The 22,655-nt window shown below is 39.5% G+C and overlaps 1 long non-coding RNA gene across 1 annotated transcript; it reads left to right on the top strand.

Moving 5' to 3' along the window:
- Nucleotides 1-193: 193 nt before the first annotated feature.
- On the top strand, nucleotides 194-19,899 carry LOC127027336 (uncharacterized). Its single transcript, XR_007767796.1, has 3 exons — nucleotides 194-295; nucleotides 4,840-4,882; nucleotides 19,862-19,899. It is a non-coding gene; the product is annotated as an uncharacterized LOC127027336 (long non-coding RNA).
- The last annotated feature ends 2,756 nt before the right edge of the window (nucleotides 19,900-22,655 follow it).

Here is a 22,655-nt window from a genome sequence, read left to right as displayed (position 1 = left end):
TGGAAAAGTGGAAAGTCACAGAGTTAGTGAATCATTGTCACCAGTTCATAAATTGATGGTTAATTTTTTTCCTCCTTGACAGTGCCTAGTCAAGTAATTTTTAGATTTAACCTGAGGCAATAACGAGTTTAACTGTAGTAATAAACTTAAACACACTTCATCTTAAAATTATGCTGTGTTTTAAATTAAGGATAAGCTTTTCCATTAAAGTATCTGAGTTTTGCAGGAGCAGCACTGGAGTCAACATTACATTGTTGTCAGCAGCTTACTTTTTTCTGGACTCCATGCTTAGAAGGTAAGATTGAATATATGCACGTGCATTGCGTAATCCAGCAGTATGGATCTAGTCATTAATGCTGTGTGCACATACACAGGAAATTATTCACGTTGCTCAAAGGATGTCCTTTAACAGAGTGTTTGTTTATAGCTGTTGTTAAGCATCATCTAAGAGGTTGCTCTCTTGACAAAAAGAACAAGGATCAGTACTGTGCACTTCTCTATTTAATCACATCGTACCAAACCACTTTTTTTTTTTTCTTCCAGGATTGCAGAACTAACAGAGAAAGCCTAGTTATCTGACTGGAATTACCACATCAGATCAGGGCCCTGTAGCTTCCTGTTTCCAAAATTAGTCTTTGTCAAAGTTACTCTCTTCAGATGAGGTAAAAGCAGCCTCCTGTTAGAACAGATGTGAGATAACGGCACTTTGCACTAGAGCTAGTGGTTTCCACTTGGTTCGATCCTTGAGGCAGGGGTACAGTTTGCTGGCACTAGCCACTTTATAATATTAATAAATAAATTTTCCAGATTTATAAATATTAGGTAATTTTTTTCAATCTTACTAATCTTTTGATCTGAAGATTTCACTGACATCTTGTGGAAATGAGTTTCATTATTTGTGGTTACCAGCTCTTCTATGTGTGGAACTTTGATTAGAAAAAAACCCAGGCTTTGTCATTTCACATGTAAAGCCAACTCATCTGTAAAAATAAAAATAATTTAGTACTAGGTCTGGTTATCTGATTGTGTGAGTAATATGCATAATCCAAGACCCACTTCTTCTGATAGCACCTATCTTTGGCCTGCTCAACCTGCAGTGGTTGTCCTAGCAGGTCTTTCAGTCTGTCTGTGTCCTGCCCATAGCCTCTACCAGGAAGCCTCTGCAAACAGCTCGGGCATTTGCCCGATCTGAAGATGCCTTGGAAGGAGAGAAGGTTACCTTAGGATTTATTTCTAAAGAACAGGATCTTTAAAAGACATGCATCATCTATGGTTTGGCCCGAAGAAAAATATGACTTATACAGCAGCGCAATGAAGGCTGGAAATTGTAAACCCAGATGAAACTGTTCAAACTTGAACAAACTCAGTGATGTGAGCAGCTGAAGAGCTGTCTTTGTAGCTGTCTGTAAGCTATGAAGATAAATGCTCCTTCTTCTCAGTTTCCTCCAATTCCTCTTCTGAAGTAAGATCCTTGTAGCTCTTTTCCTGCCTTGGCATAACTTTTTGCCCCTTTTACCTATGAGCTCTCAACCTTGCCAGAAACAGCATAGCTCTCCAGATGTTCAAAGAAGCAAAGGAAAGACAAACAGATTGTTATTTGCTAAAAGCAAAGTCTTTATGAGGCAGTGAAAACCTTACTGCTCTGTCCCCCGAGGATGCCTTTTGGAAGAAGGCCACAGCCACTGCCAGTGGATGGTGAAGCAGATGGGCAAAGACAGCACTAGGGAAAAAAGAAAGGAGGTGGGCGGTATTGGCAATGGTAGAAAGCTATTTCTTTGATGCACACGCGCATTCGGTTACTGTTACAAAGTTGGTATGAGTATGAAAATAACCGTGGAAATTACATTTCCTTTTTTGCTTTTACTATTCACCAGAATTTGGCAATACTCTGCGATGATTCTTTTTATTTCAGGTGCAATGTTTCTGATGCCAAGAACACTCATATGTAAGGAGTATATTTGGGTGTGTTGATGTTGTGGTTGTGGCCTCATCTAACAGCATGTATTGGAAGGCTATTTGCCAGAAGCATCTCTTACTTCTTTAATCAATTGGAAATCAAACTGAAAGGCAGGGTTTCAGCGGTGGTTTCTGTCATGGCATCTACTGAAGCATGGGTTCTGATCTTCATGTTTCTTCTTGCTGTGAGGATATAAAGGTTCACATTTGTCTTTATTTTTAAATAAAAGTCAAACATGTGAAACCTTATTTTCTCCCAATGTTTTCATACTTGAGCTGTGAGAATGAGAAGAGGCTAGTTCCACCAACAACGTTTCCTGTAAATAAGTGTAGTATATTAGCAGCAAGTTGAAGTTTTAGGGCCACAAACACACTGATATGGTATAGTCAGTCAATACAATTGTGAAATTTTTTTAAAAGGACGAAATATAAAGCATGTATCACAAACATAGTTAACCCCCATTTGATCTTTGGTTAAAGATTATAAAAACTGCATCACGTTTGTTTGGTTTTTGGGTTTTTTTTTAAAGAAGCAGCAGTATTGTTTCCAGTTATAAGGGTATATTCAGAATGAGCCAGAGTCCAAAAAGGCTCCAGAATCTGCTGCGTAACCTCTGCTGGCTCCCCTGTTGTGTGCCATTTTCTGATGCTCTCTGCTTTGCAGGACAGAAGAGACATTAAGACACTGCAGCCTAAGGGTTTCTTCCTAAGGAAACAAATTAGATTCCTCTACAACCAGCCTGTTCAATAACAAAGATCGTTTCAGAAAGGAGTTTGTGCGGGAGATGTGTAGATCCTGAACAACCTCTGCAAAGACCAATTACCTGGTCTTAGTCACCCTCAGCTTTGCCTGTGGTAAATGCCCTCTCTCTGTTGGTACCACTTGTTCCCTTCCAGTAGCAGCACTTATTGCAGTATGCCTACATGACTTAAAGCACTAGCTTGAATAGTAAAGCACCAAGGTCTATGGCAACTGAGAGCCCATCTCCTTCAGAGCTCGTCCCATTTCTACTAGTGTAGAGATTTCTCCTACTATAACTATCAGCCGGGTATTGTTTCCTTTTCAGATTCCCTCCACGTAGTTTTATACTTTGTTTTGTTGTTTTTTATCTTCCGGTAACATCTGTACATACTTTGACTACACTTCCTGTAGACTATCTGAAGACTTTGCTATGTCCAAAGTCTATTATGGTTTTTCATAACAGTTCATAAAGAGAAATATGATTTTATAGATCATTTTTCTGCATACTAATCTACATTTGAAGAGACATTAGGCGAAAAGTTGTTTAAAAAGTAGCTGTATATTATATGACATGGATGCCACTCAAAGTTTAGTTCCATAATAGAACATGCAGCTTATTGATTAAAGAAATAACTTCTCTTATAAGAATTTTTTTTTTAGCATTATTGTATTTTATCAGAGGGATATTTTACTTCCTGCATAACCCCTTTCAAGCAAATACAGCCTGCAGCAACAACCCTTAACATGTTCTTCCTCAGTTATATGGAGGCTCAGCTATGCTTTTATGCATACATGAGTACAATACAGGAAGGCTGTCAACCAGATTTGTGGTAGTGATACATAGGCTATTTAAGTGCGTTAATATCTCTAACTGTAGATACTCACTGCTAATTCTTTTCTGAGTATCTTTTCTTAACCAATACATAGATCTTGAGGAACTAACTTTCCTACAGTTTTCTGAGCAACATCTTTACTGTTTTTCTCCCCTTCTCTTAGGAGTTTTCTTATTTAATACATGCAGCTGCAACCCTTTCCCCTTAAAGCCAAATTAATTTTCTTCTGGAGTAACTCACACCAGCAGAATTGGAACAAGTAGCCTTTTATTAGGATCAAGTGTTAAACAGCTAGCTGCCCATCATCTAAGTATTGAATTACTTATGTATAAGCAGTGGTTTTCTTAAGATGTTTTAATAGTTCCCCTGCAAGATCTAGTGATGTCAGAGTAAGCAGAATATTAAGAGGTCTTCTTTGTTAGAATTAATTCTGTGGTATTTTTAGGCTAAGCATACCAAATGTGTGTGGGGGTAATTATTATTTTGTATATTTATGAGTTCCTCTTCTGTTGGAACATTTTTTTTTTTACAGTTACTACAGTGTGTTAAAATTTCTATTATTTATTATTGTTTATATTCATCTTCTTCAAGTAAAGATTTATTTTCTTTAATTCCTGTTTCAGTAGACTATTGTATCTTCACTGAATTCTAGTAAGTTGAGCTTTTTGCTGTCTACAGAGCCATTTATAACAGTTTGTCTTCATAATAGTATAAGCTAGAAATATCTAGTCTACTATGAATGCTGAAAGCAGTCTGGTTGTAGCAGTATATGGTATAGACCTCTACATAGGCTTATCAATTACAGTGAAAAACTTTTTTTAAAGATAAAGCCTTTTAAGGTATGCTATGGTGTAGATGTATCCAATGAAAGTAAAGTAGGTCTTCTGCTGATAGGGGCTCTTAACTCCTGTAGTAATATTTCAATTTTATACTAACTGTATTAATCTGTCTTTGTAATTTAACTGCTGAGATTCAGGTTTCATGGTTCACTACATATCTTTTGAAACCTGTTTCTCCTATATTTGCATTTCACCATGAAACTTTGTTTTGAATATTTTAAGTCACTTCTATTTTAATTTAAATATTTGACTTACTGGAAAGAAAACCTGAAATACCTTTCCTCTGTTTCTGGCAAAGTGACATTTTCAGTAATGAAATGTTTGTTCCTTTTGAAAAACCTGTGATGTCCAATTTTTTTTTTCTTTTTTCTTCTAAGAACAAAATAATTCAATTTTAAGATGATAACTTAGTGCTGGTTTTGTATGTTATTTTCCCTGCTGTTAAATTCTGTTTATCTCTGCTCTTCAGAGAGGAAGGAAGGAGAAAACTGACTGAAGCAGTTCTTGAACAGGTAAGTGCCACATTCAGTTTATACTATTCGATTGAGCTGCATCATTCCGAGTCTAAATGAATGTGATTTTGGCACTCCTGACGTATTAGAGGTGTTTTATTCCGTAAAACAGGTACATGTGAGTATATGTCTTAGTTGTTCGGGTACTGTTGCCATTTGCCATATTATCTGAACATATCCTACTTAATACTTTTGTTGCTGTTTGTATTTTCTCCTTGAAGGAAAAATAGCTCACTTTCATAAACTGTTATATTCACAAGCAGTAAAACAAAGTTGGAATGCCTTCATTTTCAGCCAGTGTGATGTTTGTGATACTCCCAGTACTGACATTGTCTAGACAGTAAAAAAAGGCAGAAGGTTCCTCTGTTCTTGAAAATCTTCCCTTCAAGCTCAAGTCTGCATGTCTCATTGTTTCAGAATCAAGTTTCCCCAAAACATTTTTTCTGTAAAAATGAGGGGGAGCAGTTGTACATGTCACTCTATGTGTTCCCCTTCCTTTCCTTGCCTCGGGAATGCAGCCCTGGGTAACTAGGGCTTGCTAGGGCTTCATTTTCTGCGTGCCCTCTGATCCATTCAGCCGAAGCCTCCTGCAGCATGGGCCACAGGACCACTTGCACCAGAGACATGAGTTGGACAGGTTGCCTTGAGGGGCAGTTAGTTTGACACCAAACTGCATGAACTTTAAGACGACCAGGATTTAGGAATTTCAGTGGTTATCCGATGAGATAACCCCAGGTTATGTGCTGTGCTGAGGGCTCAGGTTAGAAACAGCTGATTTAGAGCAGGGAAGAAAGGTAAGGTTTACTGAGAGCTAATTATTCTTCCATGGTTTGTTGTCTTCTATATCTCCACCTCTGTTACGTAGCACAGGTTATGTGACTGCTCAGTTTCATAAACATGCTGAGGGTGTAGCTGGATTGTTGAAAGAGGCCAGCAGATCTGACAAACATGGCAAGAATTTAGCAGCCAATTGTGAAGGCATTTTGTTCATAATGATTTTTGTGTATGCGTGCTAGATGCATCACATCAGGGCAAAATCTTTTGAACTGCACTGATAAAACAAAAACGTCTCTGTATTTCTCGCTTAGATCTCCATATAAGAATCCTTCATTAAGATATTATGGCAAATGCTGTTGGCAACTTCAGCCATCTACAGTCTAAGATAGGCATAAGCTATTTTAGTCGTGTGTTGCAGAAAAAAAGAAGCAGCTGCTCCAGTGTGTTATGAAGTGTACTGTTGTTGCACTTGGCATTAAAGGGGGCCTACAGGAAAGATGGGGAGGGACTCTTTATCAGGGAGCGTAGTGATAGAATGAGGGGTAGTCTAGTGGAACCTGATCTGTAAGGTGTCCCTGCCTATGGCAGGAGGTTGGAACTAGATGATCTTTAAGATCCCCTCCAACCCAAACCATTCTGTGATTCTATGATTCTATGACTAAAGCTTTTAAATTTACGCCTGAGGCCCGGGCATAGTTTGAAAGGCAGCGGCCTCCATCTTTGCATAGCCTGGCTATGGGCTAAGTGACCCAAAGAAGCTCAAGTCACTAAGTCAATCATGCATGCATATGGAAAGACGTTCAGTTTGGTGCCTGTGCACCAGGACAGGTAGATACTGTCCATTCTCAAAAAGACAGAGCTATATAAATGAATGCAAAATCATGGCAGCGGAAAACTTGCAATGCTTTAAATATGGGAATACCCAGAATCACTCTCCTTTCACACACAGGAGAACTAAGTGCATTGCTAGTCATGCGTGGTCTTAGGAACAAACAAATCCAAATAGGCAAATGCCCCTCTAAAGGGTAGATGCTTAAAAAGGCAGGTAGGAAACTATTGTTCTTGTTTCCCTTTGAAAACTTTAAAATTCTTCTTTAAAGAATCATTTCCAGCATTAGAGTGGATTTCCTGCTTTAGGATCTTTCTTGTGGTTTATCTTGTCGTCTGTTTAGGAGCAGATGACAGTCTGTGTCTTTGTGCTCGATGCCGATTAGCCAGCTCACGAGGCTCCCTCCTCAGCCCATAGAGGTTTTTTTGGATCATGACAGAAATGCATGGCTGTCCTCGTGCACTTTGTTGGTGAACAAAGTTGATTTCCTGAGTTTGGTTCCCAAAAGATGACTGTTAGTATCCTTTCCCTTGCACTTGTCTCTACAGCAGTGACAGAGAGAACGGTGTAACGGTGGGGAAGCGTAGATATTTGTCTGGGTAGAAAAAAACAAAAAGTTGAGGAGTTGCTGATATTGGTGTCATGGTCCAGCTGAGAAGAAACCAAAAGCAGTTTAAATTATTCCATGGTTCAATTTACAGCAAGCGATAACATATTTCACAAATTAATCAGTTGATTCATACTTGGACTTTCTTTTTTTGAAACTGGTGTTTTAAAGTCAGTTGAAGGGCAGGAGTAACATTGTAGGGTTTTTTTTCCATACTACAGAGGGAAATAGTTTTTCCTCCAATTCTCTATTAATTATATGCTTCCTTTCCGCTTCTGCCTTTCTGCCTTTGCAGAAAAAAAGCACATATAACAGAAAGGCACTTAGTAAGCCTAAATAATTCAAATTATCTTTTATTATTTCCTTAAAGGACATCTTATGAATAAAAATTTACTTATTTATATGTGATTTTGTTGCTAATGCTGGGATCTGGGGAGGCAGATCTACACTGTAGTTCTGAGCAAGAACATTCACAACATTGCATTCTTCTAATATTTTTCTCTTATTATCTAAAGGCAAAAATAGAGAAGTGCAGCTTACTAAAGTAAACTTACAATGTTCTTGATTGTCTAATTTTTTTACTGCATTGCAAAATTAAGAAAAGAAAAGAAATACAAGGTGAAATGGTATGTATGTGAAATACAAACCACACAGCTGGAACACCCCCTTTTCCTGTCTGTGTCATTTAGGAAAAGTCGTTAAGTCAAACAATACAGCATTTTCCATTTGAGTTCATAAGATTTGAGTTCATAAAACAAGCTACCATAACTGTACCTGCCTTGGGAATACTAGCTGTGAATAAGTTCTCCATAGAATTTAAGAAATGTGGAAAGCAAGTGTCACTTGAGAAAAATAGCTTATGCATTTGTCATTCCCACATCCATTTTTCTGTCTCATTTATTTTTACACTGCTCTTTTCGTAAGTGCCCAGAGTGCTATCAGAAAGCTTAAACAAATGAGAGCAAATTTTCCTGCCTTTTTTTGGCGGGGGTGGAGTGGGGAATTGGAGTGAGGTCTCACTGGTCCTGATAGGGCCAGATTTTCACATATGGGGCTTGTTATTACCAGGTTCAAAATCTCCAAGCTATTGCTGCTTGCCTTTCCGATCATCGCTTCACCTTCTTTTCCCCCTTTACTGTTCCATTTTGTTGCCATGTCTCCTTCTTCTGTATCTGGGTAATTGGAAAAGTCATTTAAGCTTGCCCTTGCTGTCTCTTGAGAGCTCTAGACAGGAGCCAGCAAAGGAATTCACCATGGCCTTAGTTTCAAGCACCCCCAGCTACATCTAGTACTGTAACGTCAGAGAGGAGACCACACTGAGATAAGACTCATGTGGAGACCGTTCGCCCACACCCTTGTAATGTAAAATCTGAAGCTTTATGCTTGCCAAGATTTAAAAGAAGCTAAAACTACATAGTGATATCAGATGTGGAGGAGGGATCAAAAGCACGAATGTGTGTATTGATGAGGTCTTGCATTGCTACTGACTACGCTGTATCTCATTTCTTGTGCAAAACCAGGCCAAACCCTAATGATTAAGATGATTTGTTATGCTTCAGTCTGCACTGTGTTAAGTGCAGTGACAGACTTACCTAACTATTTTAAGACCAGCTAAGAAAGTGGAACATACCATGTTGATCATATTGTATCTCAGAAGAGAGGTAATGTTTATGGATCTGTGCAGGGCATTTCTACCATAATTATATATTTTACTATAGACGGTCCCCAGTTCTAGTTGACATCTGCTGATATATATGCCAGGGGAATCTTTTTAAATGTACAAAATAGTACAGAAATCTGTAATTTCTTTCTTCCTGCTCATTAGTAAGAACTAATTGTGTGTATACTTCTGTGCTTTGAGTGACAAATGTACATTTGCCACCTCAGTCCCCTCCCTCCAGATGCATCCTGCTAGCATGGGTTCCTATAGGAGACTACCGTGTAATGGGACATTAGGGACAGCTGTGGCCTATGGTTTAGATGAACTTTAGCAGAAAAGTAGAGAAAGGTGCACTTAGCCTCTCTCTGTGAATATTCTGTGAGGAAGTGTGACTACGGGGAATGAGCTGTCCTTTTATAATTAAAGTAGCCAAGTCCTACAGAGCGCCACTGCCTTTATATTAGGGTACAGAATACACAAAATTATTTTTGGTTTGTGTAAAGGTTCAAAAGAGGACTATACACATTTTAAGCAAAGATAGCAATTGTTTACTGATGCAAACAGGGAGCTTAGTAGTTGAGATTTCTGTTTCTATTCCTGGTTTGTGATCCTGAAAACATCAGATTATCTTCCTCTTGTTTCTTTCCATAGCTCTACAAGTGGACTGACACTCTTGAAACTTTCAAAATTTAGCTCTGATTTTTTTAACAAGCTAAAATGTGCCACGTGCAATCCTTGGATGCAGCCAACGCGGATGCAGTGGATGACTTGAGCAGACCACAGGTGACATAAAAGTAATTTCTGTCTTCCTGGATACAGAACCAGGAAGGCTACATTCCAGCCTTCGCAGTTGAAGTTAGCACAGCTGAAAAACTGACCAAAACTTTATTGCAACATCTTTGCAGAGGTTCTCCAGTTAGCAGGAGCATGCAGCACACTGAGCCTCAGCTGTGTCTTGTTACATTCCAGTGCTGGAGGGATTTTGGGCAGCACAAAACTGACACCACCAGAAAACCCAGATGTTTACAACATGTTGTTTCTCTGACACAGCAACAACAACAACAACCCATTCATTTCCAGAAGTTTAACTTTGTACAAAAGAGACATCAGGTCTCCTCCACTCTCTCCCAGCCACTCTCTACAATAGCTTCCTAGCCCACTTCCTCTTCTGTGCTGCTGAAGACAGCACTGAGAAGAAGCAGGTAGAAGAAACTCTTCCCTACTGTCTTAAGCACAGCTGAAAATGTTTTGAAACACCTTCAGTTCCACAGTATTTTTCTCTGCTGCATTAACTCTACTCACCAGCCTTAGTGTTCACATCCTAAAGCTGGCTAATGAGAAGGAAAATCAAGCTTTGCTTATCTATTTGTCTTATAGTAATGAATTTTCTGTTTCAGAAGTAATGCAGGGCAGGAGAGGATGCATGAGGAGGGTGAAGCGCTGGACAAACATGCATCAGACCTGACAAGTTCTGTTCTGGCCCAGTGCTTTTGCAGTGAACTTTTTAAACTCGACACAATGGGATTTAAAGAAAACATCAGCTCAGCACACCAGTTCTACTGTTTTATTGTCCTCACTTGGCAACAGCTGAATGTCATGTTTGTGCTGTTCTTGCACATGCCTCTTCATCTTTATTTACAAATAATAATTTATATAACTGCTTTTAACTTTTTATACAACTCGTGAAGATAGTCGCATGACTTGCAGCATTTATTTGTTCAGAAAATTAATGGCATTGTAACCTTTTGCCTCTTCATTTAGCATATTCCTAGTTCCTGTGAGTTTCCAGGTATGTTTAATTACCAGCGTAATTCACAGTATACCATAAATTGTCTTCTCCCCTGCTATCAGCATTTCTTCAGTGAGGCATTTGTATAGTGATATAAAGGATTTTACAAGTATAAAAGGTGAAACTGATACACACAACTAATTTGATATATATATAAAGTCAGTTATTCAGTTAATACCACTTAAGACCAGAAGACTAAAATTTTAAGTTTACATCCTTGTTCAAGTGTTCCATTTTATCATATGGGAAGATAAAAATCAACACTTGATCACTTGGTCAAGTCTCAGGCATCTGGCTTGTGGACCCTTGATGTACTCAGCAGCATTAATTTTGGGTGGAGCTATTTAAGAGCTCAGAAACATTCCTTAGTAGAGAATGGAAGAGTGGAAGAAAATCATTATACGTCCTCACAAATATGTTCTTTTAGAAGCTGAAGTAGGACTTTTTTTTTGCAAGGAGAGGCAGATGCATTTTTGTGTGGCTATGCGTGCATTACTGATTGTGTCTTCAAGTCTGTTTTCAAGAAAAAAAATTCATTCGTGTTGCCATCCTCATACACTATTTGGAGAATATCTCAGAAATGCTTGCTCTTGCTGGAGAAGTCAAGAGGAGTAGCAGTGAACTGAAATCTGATCCCCTTCAAACTGTGTAGGAGAGGTTGCCATTGCTTTTCCATAGAAAGGTGCTTTCTGCTAACAAAAACCCAGCATAATTTATTTTCCAACTGCAATCGCTGTATTGGTGATCCAACAAGCAAACATTAGATGCTAGATTTAGTTACTTTCTTTGTTAAAATACAACTGTCTAGCCTGTATGTTAAAAAACAAGCAACCAAAGGCCTGCTCAGTTATTTCCATTTCTTTGCAAAGACTAAGAAAAGAGGAACAGGATCTGCGGCTGGCACAGTACGTGAGCAATAGGGTCTCTGGGAAGCTGTAACCTAGACTGTCTATAGAGACTACCCAAGCACAACTCTGTAGTTCACATTAAGGGATTTCCTGCTTGAGATTTTCGGCTGATTTCAGCTGTAGCAGTATGTGGTAAAGGAAAACAGTCTCTTGGGTAGGACACATGCGCTGTGCCAGAGAGAACTTACAACTTGAAACTTTATACAAAGCACATTCTCCACCCTCAGATAAAGGAAACCATCAGCAAAACGCACAGAACAAAGATGCCTATGACTCATGAAACAGATTAATGGGGTTTTACTAGGATGCCTAGTTTGAGTTGAGTATAAAGGATAAAAGATGTCTCAGACCATCCCTGGTGAATTAAGCAAATGCTGGATTCAACTGTGGTTATGCTTGCCGTTCATATTTGGAAGCTGATTTCTGTTGGAATTTATCATATCTGTTGTTTTTCTTCATAAAATCTTTTTCAGTGTAGCCAGTAACTGTGGGCCAAAAAGAAGGCATGCACACATACAAAAGCCGTGGGTTGTATTTTAATAGGGATCCCTACTGCTTATCATTGCTGGTTTATGTAATTGTCTGGAAAAGGTCAGCATAGTTTGTGCTGTGAACAACTGAAGCTGAAAATTTTGATTTTTTTTTTTGCACTGGACTTGTAATCTTTTGACTAAATGCAGTATGAAAAAGGAACTGTAGAAAAAAATGAGGCAATTCCAGCCTCAGGCCATTGCACCTTTGTTCTCAAATTGTTGTGAATCTTACTAACAAAGCTAGTCCCAAATAACAGTTGGTTACAAAATGTTTGGTTTAAAGACACAAAAATGTTCACATCTTTAGCTCTAAGGCCAGCCCCGTAGTGCTTGGTTGGTTTGTTTCTGTATCTCTCTTATAAATTCTGTGCTAGAATATCTATAATTTTGATTTTGCTTTCTCTAGCACATATGCAAACAGTTATCTTTGGCATGACTTTTTGTGTTGATTATACTTCTCTAATTACTTCTGTAGGCTTAGCATAGAATTTAAAGTATTTGCTTTGCTTTTAATGTTGTGCAGTTGTTCAAAGCAGCTGACTAGTTGCTTAAGTACATCTCAGAGGAGGATAGGGCTGAGGGAGGGTTCCTGCTGTTGGCTGAGTGAAGTTGGCCTCTGCTGTCATGAGGAAAATCAGGAAGAAAAATTCAATGCCTGCTTTTATTTGAACTAAAGAGCACGCTGGAGGAAGGCTCTGAAAGAGATTTGGGCATGGCACTTGGTCCTTGGGGGACTGGGGAAGGAAGCCAGCCCTTGTGTTGCATTGAGAAGGCGCGCTGACAGCTCGCCTGCAAAGCCAAGGCAAGCTTTTGTTTTCTTTAGAAACGGGGACCCAGAAGTGACCACTGGCAGCGGAGCTGCAGTCTGAGGAAACTTAGAGCAATGGTGTTGTGGTTTAACCCCAGCCAGCAGCCAAGCACCACGCAGCCGCTTCCCCCTCCCCCCTCCCAGTGGGGTGAGGAGGAGGAAAGGAAAAAAAAAGTAAAACTTGTGGATTGAGATAAGAACAGTTTAATAACTAAAGTAAAATATAATACTAACGATAGTGATCATGAAATAGAATAATAACAGTAATGAAAAGGAATATAACAAAAAAAGGAAGGGGGGGGGAAACCAGTGATGCACAATGCAATTGCTCACCACCCGCTGACCGATGCCCAGTTAGATCCCGATCCGCGCCTCCTGGCCAACTCCCCCCTGTTTATATACTGGGCATGATGTTCCATGGTATGGAATATCCCTTTGGCTAGTTCGGGTCAGCTGCCCCAGCTATGCTCCCTCCCAGCTTCTTGCACACCTGCTTGCTGGCAGAGCATGGGAAACTGAAAAGTCCTTGGCTTAAGATAAGCGCTACTTAGCAACAACTAAAACATCAGAGTGTTATCAACATGATTCTCACACCAAATCCAAAACACAGCACTGTACCAGCTACTAAGAAGAGAGTTAACTCTGTCCCAGCCGAAACCAAGACAAATGGCAACAGGACTGAAACTGAAACCAGACCAGAGAAGGCACTGGCAGAGGGGACCACCCTTAAGGTTCTTCAGCACTTTTCTCCCTTACTGTTTAATACGTAATAGATGGAGTGCAAGGGCTTTTCTTCCAGTGTTCCTGGAAAAAGCAGTATTAATTTCTTAAGTTCAGATTACAAGACTACATGTTGTTAGTCTTGCTGTCTGTGTTTGGGAAAGCAGAGATAGAGAGATACACACAACAGAAACATAGCTGAATTGTTATGAAAACATGTACTTCTTGAGCAGTGGGAGCAACTCCTTAAACCCACTTTACTTGCAGAAGTGTCTTCTCAAACAGATGAGAAAATTTCCATCAGCAGTCTCCCAGGCTGCGTTTCTACCAGGGGAGCCTCGGAGTGATTCCCACCCCTTGGCTTCAGATGTGCCACTTTGCACCATCCCGGTATTGAGTCAGGTGAAGATCCAGATACACATCTCTCCTGGAAAGTTAGGCATGGGAGATAGTTGCAGGATTTTTCAGGAGGTCCCATAATCAGGGTGACTGGGAATCAAAACATGCTATGGTCCTGCTGTGGAGTATGTCTGTCCTTTGAGGTAAATATAGTCACCTGCTCAAAAATTGAAGGCATGGTTATTATGTAAGGAGTTCATCTACACAAGTAAGGAGAAAATAGTATCTAGGAGACTTGCTTTGTAATTGCAAAGGCAGCCATAAAGAGTGCCTTTTGACACACCTGATGTCGCTTTCATAAAATATTTGAAGAAGCATGTTAATAGTGAGCTGTAACCAAAGCAAGAAGTTTTATTTCTGAAAGCAGTACTCTGTCAGTGAAGGGAGATGCATGCCAGATTTACTCATAGCAGCAGAAGCTTCAAGACAGCTGTCCCATCAGAATTAAACTAGAAGTGAAATATTTGTTTCAGTAGGATCTATGTATTTGTTTGGGGTTTATTTCCTCTTTGTAGCCTTTTTTTGCCCCAAATTGGATACAATAAAATAGGTTAATTATTCATATTTGAATCGTGTTTCATAATGAGTATGGCTTCCTGGGAACAGGACACCTGTGTGTACATTAGTTTCACTTAGAGAATAATGAGCCTATAAATACGGCAGGCAATCGTACTTTCCCTTTACCTCCTCTGAGGTTTGTCTTACGATTATCACGCATTTGCATGTATGTGGCTACAGCGGTGCAAAGGCCAGATAAAAGTCTGTAACACCACCTGCTGCACTTGTGAAGAGGAATATCCTCCAGCAGATGTTAGTCAGGACCATTGTAGATAACAGATTTGTAGAGATACTCACACAGCTGACAGAGGTGCTGCTTCTCCTACCAAAGCCAGAACATGCAGAAAAATACAGAAAGCTAAAAATTCAGTGTTGGCAGGAGAGCGCAGCCCAGAGTTTGTCCTAGCAGGAAACTTTCCTTGGGAAAGGGAGGAAAAAAAGATGGCCCTTGACTGAGGGTGCAGTTATGAGAAGAAGATCGGCTCCTGTGGTCCTTCAGTGCCAGGGATGGTCATGGAGTGAAATGCAAAGGGGCCCTGCAGGGTAGGTAGCAAGTGCTATTGGTGATGTCTTTGTGTTGGTCCTGAGCTTGTCTGCTTGTTCTGAATAAGTTTGTGTCCCAGCAGAAAAGCCAGAAGGAAATACAGGCACAAAATTTAATTCTCTGTGTATAAGGGAACAAGGCTGGACTCTGCATAAGAAATAGGGAGGATCTGAAATGAGTCATGACACAAAGTGGCTTTTGTGTGATACAACCAGCTCATCTGTGATTGCTAAGACAGCACTTCAGCTGTCCTAAAACTGCCTGCTGGGGACCAAATGCTGACTTTTGTCAAAAGATCAAACGCTAAATAAAAAAAATCAACATGTCAGAAAAATTACCCTCTGGAAGTGAGTAAGGGTATGGCAAGATAAAATACCAGAAAAAGGCAGTATTGTCTAAGTCAAACTGGAAGTAATGCAAGGGTGTGAGTGGCGAGTGTTAGTCATCGGTATTTTCTGTGCTCCTACTACACGCCCTGGCAGATCCCGGCTGCCTGCTTAGGCCAGATGCAGCTGAGCGAGGCAGGGCGCTGGGCAGTGCGCAGCCCCCAGCTGCATCTGTGGAGAGGTCTGAACTTTCTGGCCGAACAAAGATTGAACTTCCTTCCCTTCCTCCAGAGAGCTTCACTCGGCAATAGAGCAGCTTCGGAGTACATGTTCTCCCGATGGCGTGGGGGACCTAACTTCTCACAGGATTTCTGCACGCTCTGGATTTGGTAGAATACTTCAGAGCAAAACCTCAAAACCTCAGTCAAGAGTCAATATTCCCAGAGTCCTAGCCGGTACTGACTAAATGTCTGCTGAATGGCACAATGCCAAGCACTACAGTTTATGTTGTTATTCCCTTGGAAGGAGATTTGCTCCTTTATGCAACTATGAGACTTTAATTTTCTATCAGTGTAAGTCTTTGAGAGGCTTTTAACTAGCAGAAACCTGGAGTACTACACTGGTTGACTAGGTTCTGACTTATCAGCAGTGAGAACAGCTGCTAATCTTTTCCTGGGTTATGATTTATTTATTCATGGAGACTAAAAAAGACCAGATAACTGGAATTCATGGACCATCCATTTAAGACTGTACACTCAGCAAATTCCAAATAAATAAGCCTAGCCCAGAAAGTCTTGCCAGGGTGAAGGTACTATTTCTTTCCCTGCTGCAGTATTTATGTGTGGCAAAGCTGTAGCTCCTACAGCACCTATGGTTTGTAAAGCATCTTGGCTGTTTAAGTCCCTAGCCCTGCTGCAAGCAGTCCCTCTCTGTGGAGTGCTGAAGACCAGTATAGCTGCAGTGCAGAGGCTTTCTATTTTCGTTCTTCCCAGACATCACCCAGATAACAAAATCGATTTATCACCACCTGATAGCGTGGACAAATCACAGTTTTCTTTTCTTTTTTTTTTTCTTTCCCCCCTAAGACAACGGGTTTAGAAGAAAATCATAAACTTCTGTGTCCAGATACGGACTCGCCACTGAAGGAAGGGGATCTGTTGCCCAATGGACTCTTGGTTGGATGACACAGCCTTTCTTCTCTCAAACTGGAGCTGAGCTAGTTCTGTGTTTCCAGGAGGAGCATGCAGCACACTGGCAGAATACAAAAATGCTGCTTTTAGATAATAGGATATTAAGTAACAGCCTAGCTTCTTGGTAGCATTAGCAAGCCGTAAACTTGGTGCTTGAGGCAGGATTAGGCAACAGCAGCCCGTTTCCACTGGAGTGGAATTGGTCAGATCCTCTTTCAGTTCATGGAAAATCATAATATTTAAACCTTATTGCTGGGCCTCCAGCTCTTCCATGCATGCATACCTTTCTGGTGGGTTGATATTGTTGAGGCTAGTGAAACACTACTAAAAATATATTTTGAAGCTACAGTGACAGACAAGCTTTTAGCAGACTTTCAGTACTAACAGCATTGAAAGCTTTTCTAATCCTCTCCTCAAGATAATATTTTTAAAATATGGTTCAAGGAAATGGAGTCCTAAACATGGGTTTATATAAGTCTCTGTCTTTATCTGGTCCTAACCTATGAAATCCTGAAGTACTTGTCTGTTACAGTTGTACAAATCAGGGCAAATCTAAGTCAAACATCCTGGGACCTGTTGCTTTTTTCACCTCATGTCAATGTAATTAAGGAAAAAGCTAAGAGAATAGTTATACCAAATGAGAAGTTAAAAAAGTCGTGCTGAATAAGCATGCCCATCTGTCTTTCATTAGCATGCTATGACTCACACGGATGTCTGGAGATCATCCCGTTTCCTTCCTGCCCTGAAAAAGAGGTTTTCACAATTAGAATGTAGCCACCTTGTTTGAGACTTAATTTTAAGTTCTGTGCAGGAAATTCATTCTAGAGAAAAGAACATGGATGCCAGTTGCTAACTAGTTAAGGAAGAAAGCAGAGTAATAAAGTATACTTACTCTCTTACCTTTTATCTTTTTCTGTACGTTGCTTCAGTGCTGCTTCCAAAATTATTCAGGAGTACTAAGCTAGCATGATATGTCTGCTGTTCCTCATAGTCTGTGTCTTCTCCACCTGGATGTAGGATGGATGAGAAGCACATTTCAAGGCTTTATAATGAAACTTCCACAAAACAGCCATGCAAGTAAGAAGTAGAAGGGATAGAGAAGGGATATGTCAGTACGTTTGGAGCTTTTAGCCTGGAGGGGAGGTCAGGGGAGGTGTTCCTCTTTGGCCTGTTTCTGTGTTTTGTGTGAAGCAGTCGTTAGGTAAAATGCAGAATGACTCTTGGGAAAAGTGCTTATGCCTCTTCATGAAGCTGCCTTGTACTACAATCGAAATCTGTGTATTCAGATGGTCAATAGACCAGAAATATAAACAAATCTATTGTAAAAGTGGAGGGAACAGCTAACTCACAGTGATTCTACAGCTGCATTTGCATGGAAAAAGCAATGTTTGTAAAAAGAACTGGCAGTGTTTATTAATAATCAATAATTATTAATAATTATTAATTATTCTTGGTTAACAGAAAGAAAATTTCACTTCATGCACAGATATAAACATTGAAGATCTATTTAATAGTATGATAATGTGGCTTTTAGCCGTGTGTTAAGAATTACAGTGTGTTCCCAGGACGCAAGAGAAAGCATTCCATAAATATTTAATACGAATGCATTGTTAACACTTGATTAATATGAATGGACAAGAGACAAATGTTGGTTGTTCTGTTTAATGTTGTGGTCCTTGTTCATTTATGCTACTTTGTTTTCCCAAGGAAAAAGGACATACGCAGAGAGTTTAAGCAATTTAGAGCAACGAAGCTATCCTTACAGCTAGGAGAATACTTCTGTTTTTTCAGTAAAATGATAACATGTGAACACTCTCACTAGATGAGTGGCAAATTAGGAAGATGTCATTGTGTAAGACTTTCCATACAGATATATCGGATGTGTCAAGTAAAACAACCTACCATTTGACAGATGATGGTTTTCAAAAAGATTACTGCATTCACATTGCTGGATTGCTATTGGAAGACCCAGATGAAGTTGATGCAGTTCCAGATGCTAAATATGAAAAGTTTATTCGAAGGCTCAACAAATGTAGCATTTACAGCCACAGACTTGCTGCTGAGGTACCAGCTAAGTGGGTTTTGTATACTTTCCATGTTAAAGCACTGCAATGCAGAGCGTAATACATCAGGGAAATGTTAGTCTTGATGTCTCAGATACACATTCATTTGCAAATACTCAGTCCATAAACTAAGGACTGTTTCCTTTAGCCATAGACATATTTTCTTTATGGCCAACTTAAATGAGCATTTAAGTTTACATAGCAAGGAAATAAGTAATATTAATGCAAGCAGCTGTGTTAAACAGTTTGAGTAGCTTTTCAGATAAAGAGAACTGCTAGTGAAAATGCTGAAAGATGCTGACATTTGGTCTCAGGTTGTGACCTTTCCTTCTGTGTGTTATTTAGTGGAAATTGAGAATTTGAAATAGTGTCCCTAGTTTTGAATGGGAGAAGGGGTAAAATACATTCATTAAAGATGATCAGCAAGTGCAAAATGTTCCTCACAGCTTCTCGACTACTGCTCACCCCTCCCTGCAAGCCATTCATTCCTGAGGCTTGTGTTCTAGCAGAGCAATTCTTCATTAGCGTGTCCTCAACACTCAGCTGTTTTACGAATAGAAAGCACCTACCTACCGGACAAGTTTTGTGATAGCCTAGGATTTCTATAAAAAGAGGGTGGAAACAACTTCAATTAATGTATTATATTCTCTGAAAATATTGTCCTGGCACTTGGCATTTAGTATAATACCTATGGATTCTAAACTCCAAGTTTTTTCTAACTGGACCTAGTGTTCTCTCTCCTGCAGGATTTCTTTGCTGGGCAGTCAGTATATTGAACATATTGTAACATCTTTTAATGAAAGAAAACTTTTTTTTTTAATTGTATATGAATAGGATTTCCTTTCTACTGTCCTTCATAAGTATGTTACAATCTCAAGTGTGCTTCACAGAGATATTTGCATTCAAAACAATTCTCCATGCTATTATCTTTTAAAAAAAAAAAATATCTGAGTCTTCCTGGTAAAATATATGCAATCTGACCAATAAAAGGCAAGTGGGCTACTCTTCTTAGGCCTACAGTGCTCAGAGCAGAAAGAAAATGCTGGAAAGAGTTGCCCTGAAACTAGTGGTACATGGCAGACTGTTTACACTTTCATTAGAGCTCTGAAGCCAGTGGCTTCAGCAACTTAATAGACACCATGAAGGAGATATTTTGAAAAATGGCAAGGTACGATTACTTACTTTAAATGCAAGCTGTACTGTATGATTTATTTTTTCCATAGAGCGCATAGTGCAATTAAATCAACTGATCTCTTACTGTGTTTCAGGTTCACAATGCTCAGGCTCTATAGGTGATGTACTCAAGACATGTTGACACATGGCTGCTTGGGTAAGTGGTGAGTTAAAGTGTATGCCAGTGTCCTAAGAGTTTTCTGAAATACTGTGCCTCTCACAGATCCACAGAGAGGCATGATCACTGTGGAAATGGGAAATGGTGGGCTTGCATATGAAGGCTTATTTCTCAGATCTCACTACCTCCCTGGTGGAAATGTGACATATCAGAGGTGCATAACAAGCTGCTTTTGAGAGAATTCTGAGACTGGCACATTCATACTTTTCATGTTTGTCACTGACTTAACACAATTAATGAAATGCCATCTTCCTGTTGGCTCACATTATCATTCTGACACAGGCATTTAAAAGAAATTCCAGTTGTGCTTTTTATTATACTCAGGTCATTATTCATATAGACTAGATAAGAGCAAGGACCATCTGTGTGTGTGTTTGTATGTGAGGGAGAGCGTGCGTGCGTGCACTCACGCACAGGGGGAAGTGTTTGGGAAATGATTGGCACATAGCAACAGAAAACAATAGGTCTCTTTACTGTTTATAAGATGAACCCCTTTAAAATTATAATTAAGTGTCTGACATTGCAAACACAGAATCACAGAATCGTTGAGGTTGGAAGGCATCTCGTGAAATCATCTAGTCCAACCCCCCTGCTGAGGCAAGGTCAGCCAGAGCAGGCTGCTCAGGACAAGGCTCATTCTGATCATCAAATAAGTATTGGATTACCAAAAAAACTATGGTAGTGGCTTAGAATCGTGTGTTTTGTCTTACTGGATTCTGTACTTAGCATTCATGGTTCCTGTTTTCAACTGTTTCTCTGAAATCATGACAATGAAGAATTGTAATGAAGAAAAAACCTAGAGATTCTCCCTTAATCACATGATTCCAAGAGCTGAAGTTTAAGACAAAAAATATATACAGAGATTTTTGAGTTATGCAAACAGCGTGTCACATCTACTCTAGACTGCACAAAAAGTTGCATGGAGTAGAACTAACAGCCAGCCCTTGAGGAGAGCAGTGCTTATAAATTAACTACCCAGACTGTGAAGATAATGAATCTTGTAACCAAGAATTTCCTCAGGCTTTGCTCAGCTCAGGGATGAAAACTAGCAACTGTTTTAGGAAGAAGGCACAGCCAATCTCAGCTACCATCATGACTTTTTAAGGAGAGGGTCGTTCCACTTGTTCTTGATATGGTTTGATTGCTTCCAAAACAGTACAGGAGAGAGAAATGTTGATGAATTACTTTGAAATCTTAAAATGTTGATAACTATTCTTTGCTTCCTTCTTCTGGAAGCTTCAAATTCTTGCTTATGCCATCTGCATTTCCATTACATAACTTTCAGTGATTCATACCCATCTCCTGTTTGTCATAATTGTCCTTTTTCCCCCTTGTTTACATGTACCACACCCTGAAGTTGCTTGCTTGTTTTTTAAAACAACATGTGTTCTTACTCATTTAAGTACTCCATAAAGATCCTTGAGACAGGAGACTTTTTCTTCCTCGTGTGAGTAATGTCACAGGCATGATGCATCTAGGTTTTCCAAAGGATCCGAAGGGGTTGGTCTCTTAGAATTAAATGAATAGGTAACCCCCCCAAGATTGACTGGTTTTGATTTTTTTTTTTTTTCAAAGGTCCTCTGATGGGCTTGGTTTTGGCTGCAGGGGTCAGTAGGGATAATTCCTTTAGAGGTTTGCTCCTCTAACTTTTCTACAAGCATACCTTGTCATTTCTGAGAAAGCTGACATGGTTTTAAAAGTTCCCATGGTTACTATGAATTCCTTCATCTCAACATCGTATTGCCACCTGCCAGTAGGCATCAATGAAGGCTCCTAGTAGGTCCTATTCAACGAGATGCTATTGACTTTGAAAAAGGCTTTTTATGCCTTATTAAAGTAAACCTGATCTGACTTTACGAGATTACCTAGAGGACGTTTTTTACTGAGAACGGGTTTACTTCTGGTAGGTTATTTCCTACTCCTATTTATTTGCAGATACAGGGCATCTTATCTTGAGCTTTGTTTAGAAGAATATCTCTTCTCCTAGAAGTTTCCTCTTTTAAAACCTGAATTTCTGTGTGTTTTCTTCTGACTTCAGTGAAGCTTTTTTCAAACAGAACCCCTCCAGATTCACGCTGCTCTAATTCATAACTCCACAATACTGCGAAGAGAGAGGTATAAGTGAAAGATCTGCAAATACTCTTGTTTTCTCCATAGCTCTGTTACAGGACCAGTGCACCACTGAGTGTTCTGTTTGCACTGGTACTTGCAGCCCTCCCATCCATGACTGTACTGTAGAGCTACATAACCTCAAGAGGCCTTCTAGGCTGAGTAAAAGCACGAGATGAAAATAAGACTAATGGCCACCAACTAATTAATATTTCATGGTGCCCAGGATGGCTGAGATGAATTTGGATTTGATTTTGGAGCATTTGGTTTTGGTGTATAAATATTTGTTGAAATGTTTACACTCTTTTTTTCCTGAAAACAACCATATTAAAACCAGTCTTGACAAAATCTGAACTTACTAAGTAAAAGTTGATTAGTTACTAGAAAGTGGATATTGACCAAAAGACACAGCTGTGTCAGAGTTGAATGAACAGAGGAAAATCAGAAATTATAATCAATAAACACTAGCTAACAAAAGGAAACCTTCAATTCTAATAGTAAAATTTTACAATAAAATTTGTAATCTGCCAAATGGAATTAAAAGATAACTTCCCAGTGTTTCCGAAGGTGCCAAGATACTTAAAATCACAAGAGCAGGGTAG

Source organism: Gymnogyps californianus, chromosome 1 (assembly GCF_018139145.2).
Source record: "Gymnogyps californianus isolate 813 chromosome 1, ASM1813914v2, whole genome shotgun sequence".
Taxonomy (NCBI): domain Eukaryota; kingdom Metazoa; phylum Chordata; class Aves; order Accipitriformes; family Cathartidae; genus Gymnogyps; species Gymnogyps californianus.
Note: the sequence above shows the minus strand (reverse complement) of the source record. Positions and strands in the feature narration are given on the sequence as shown.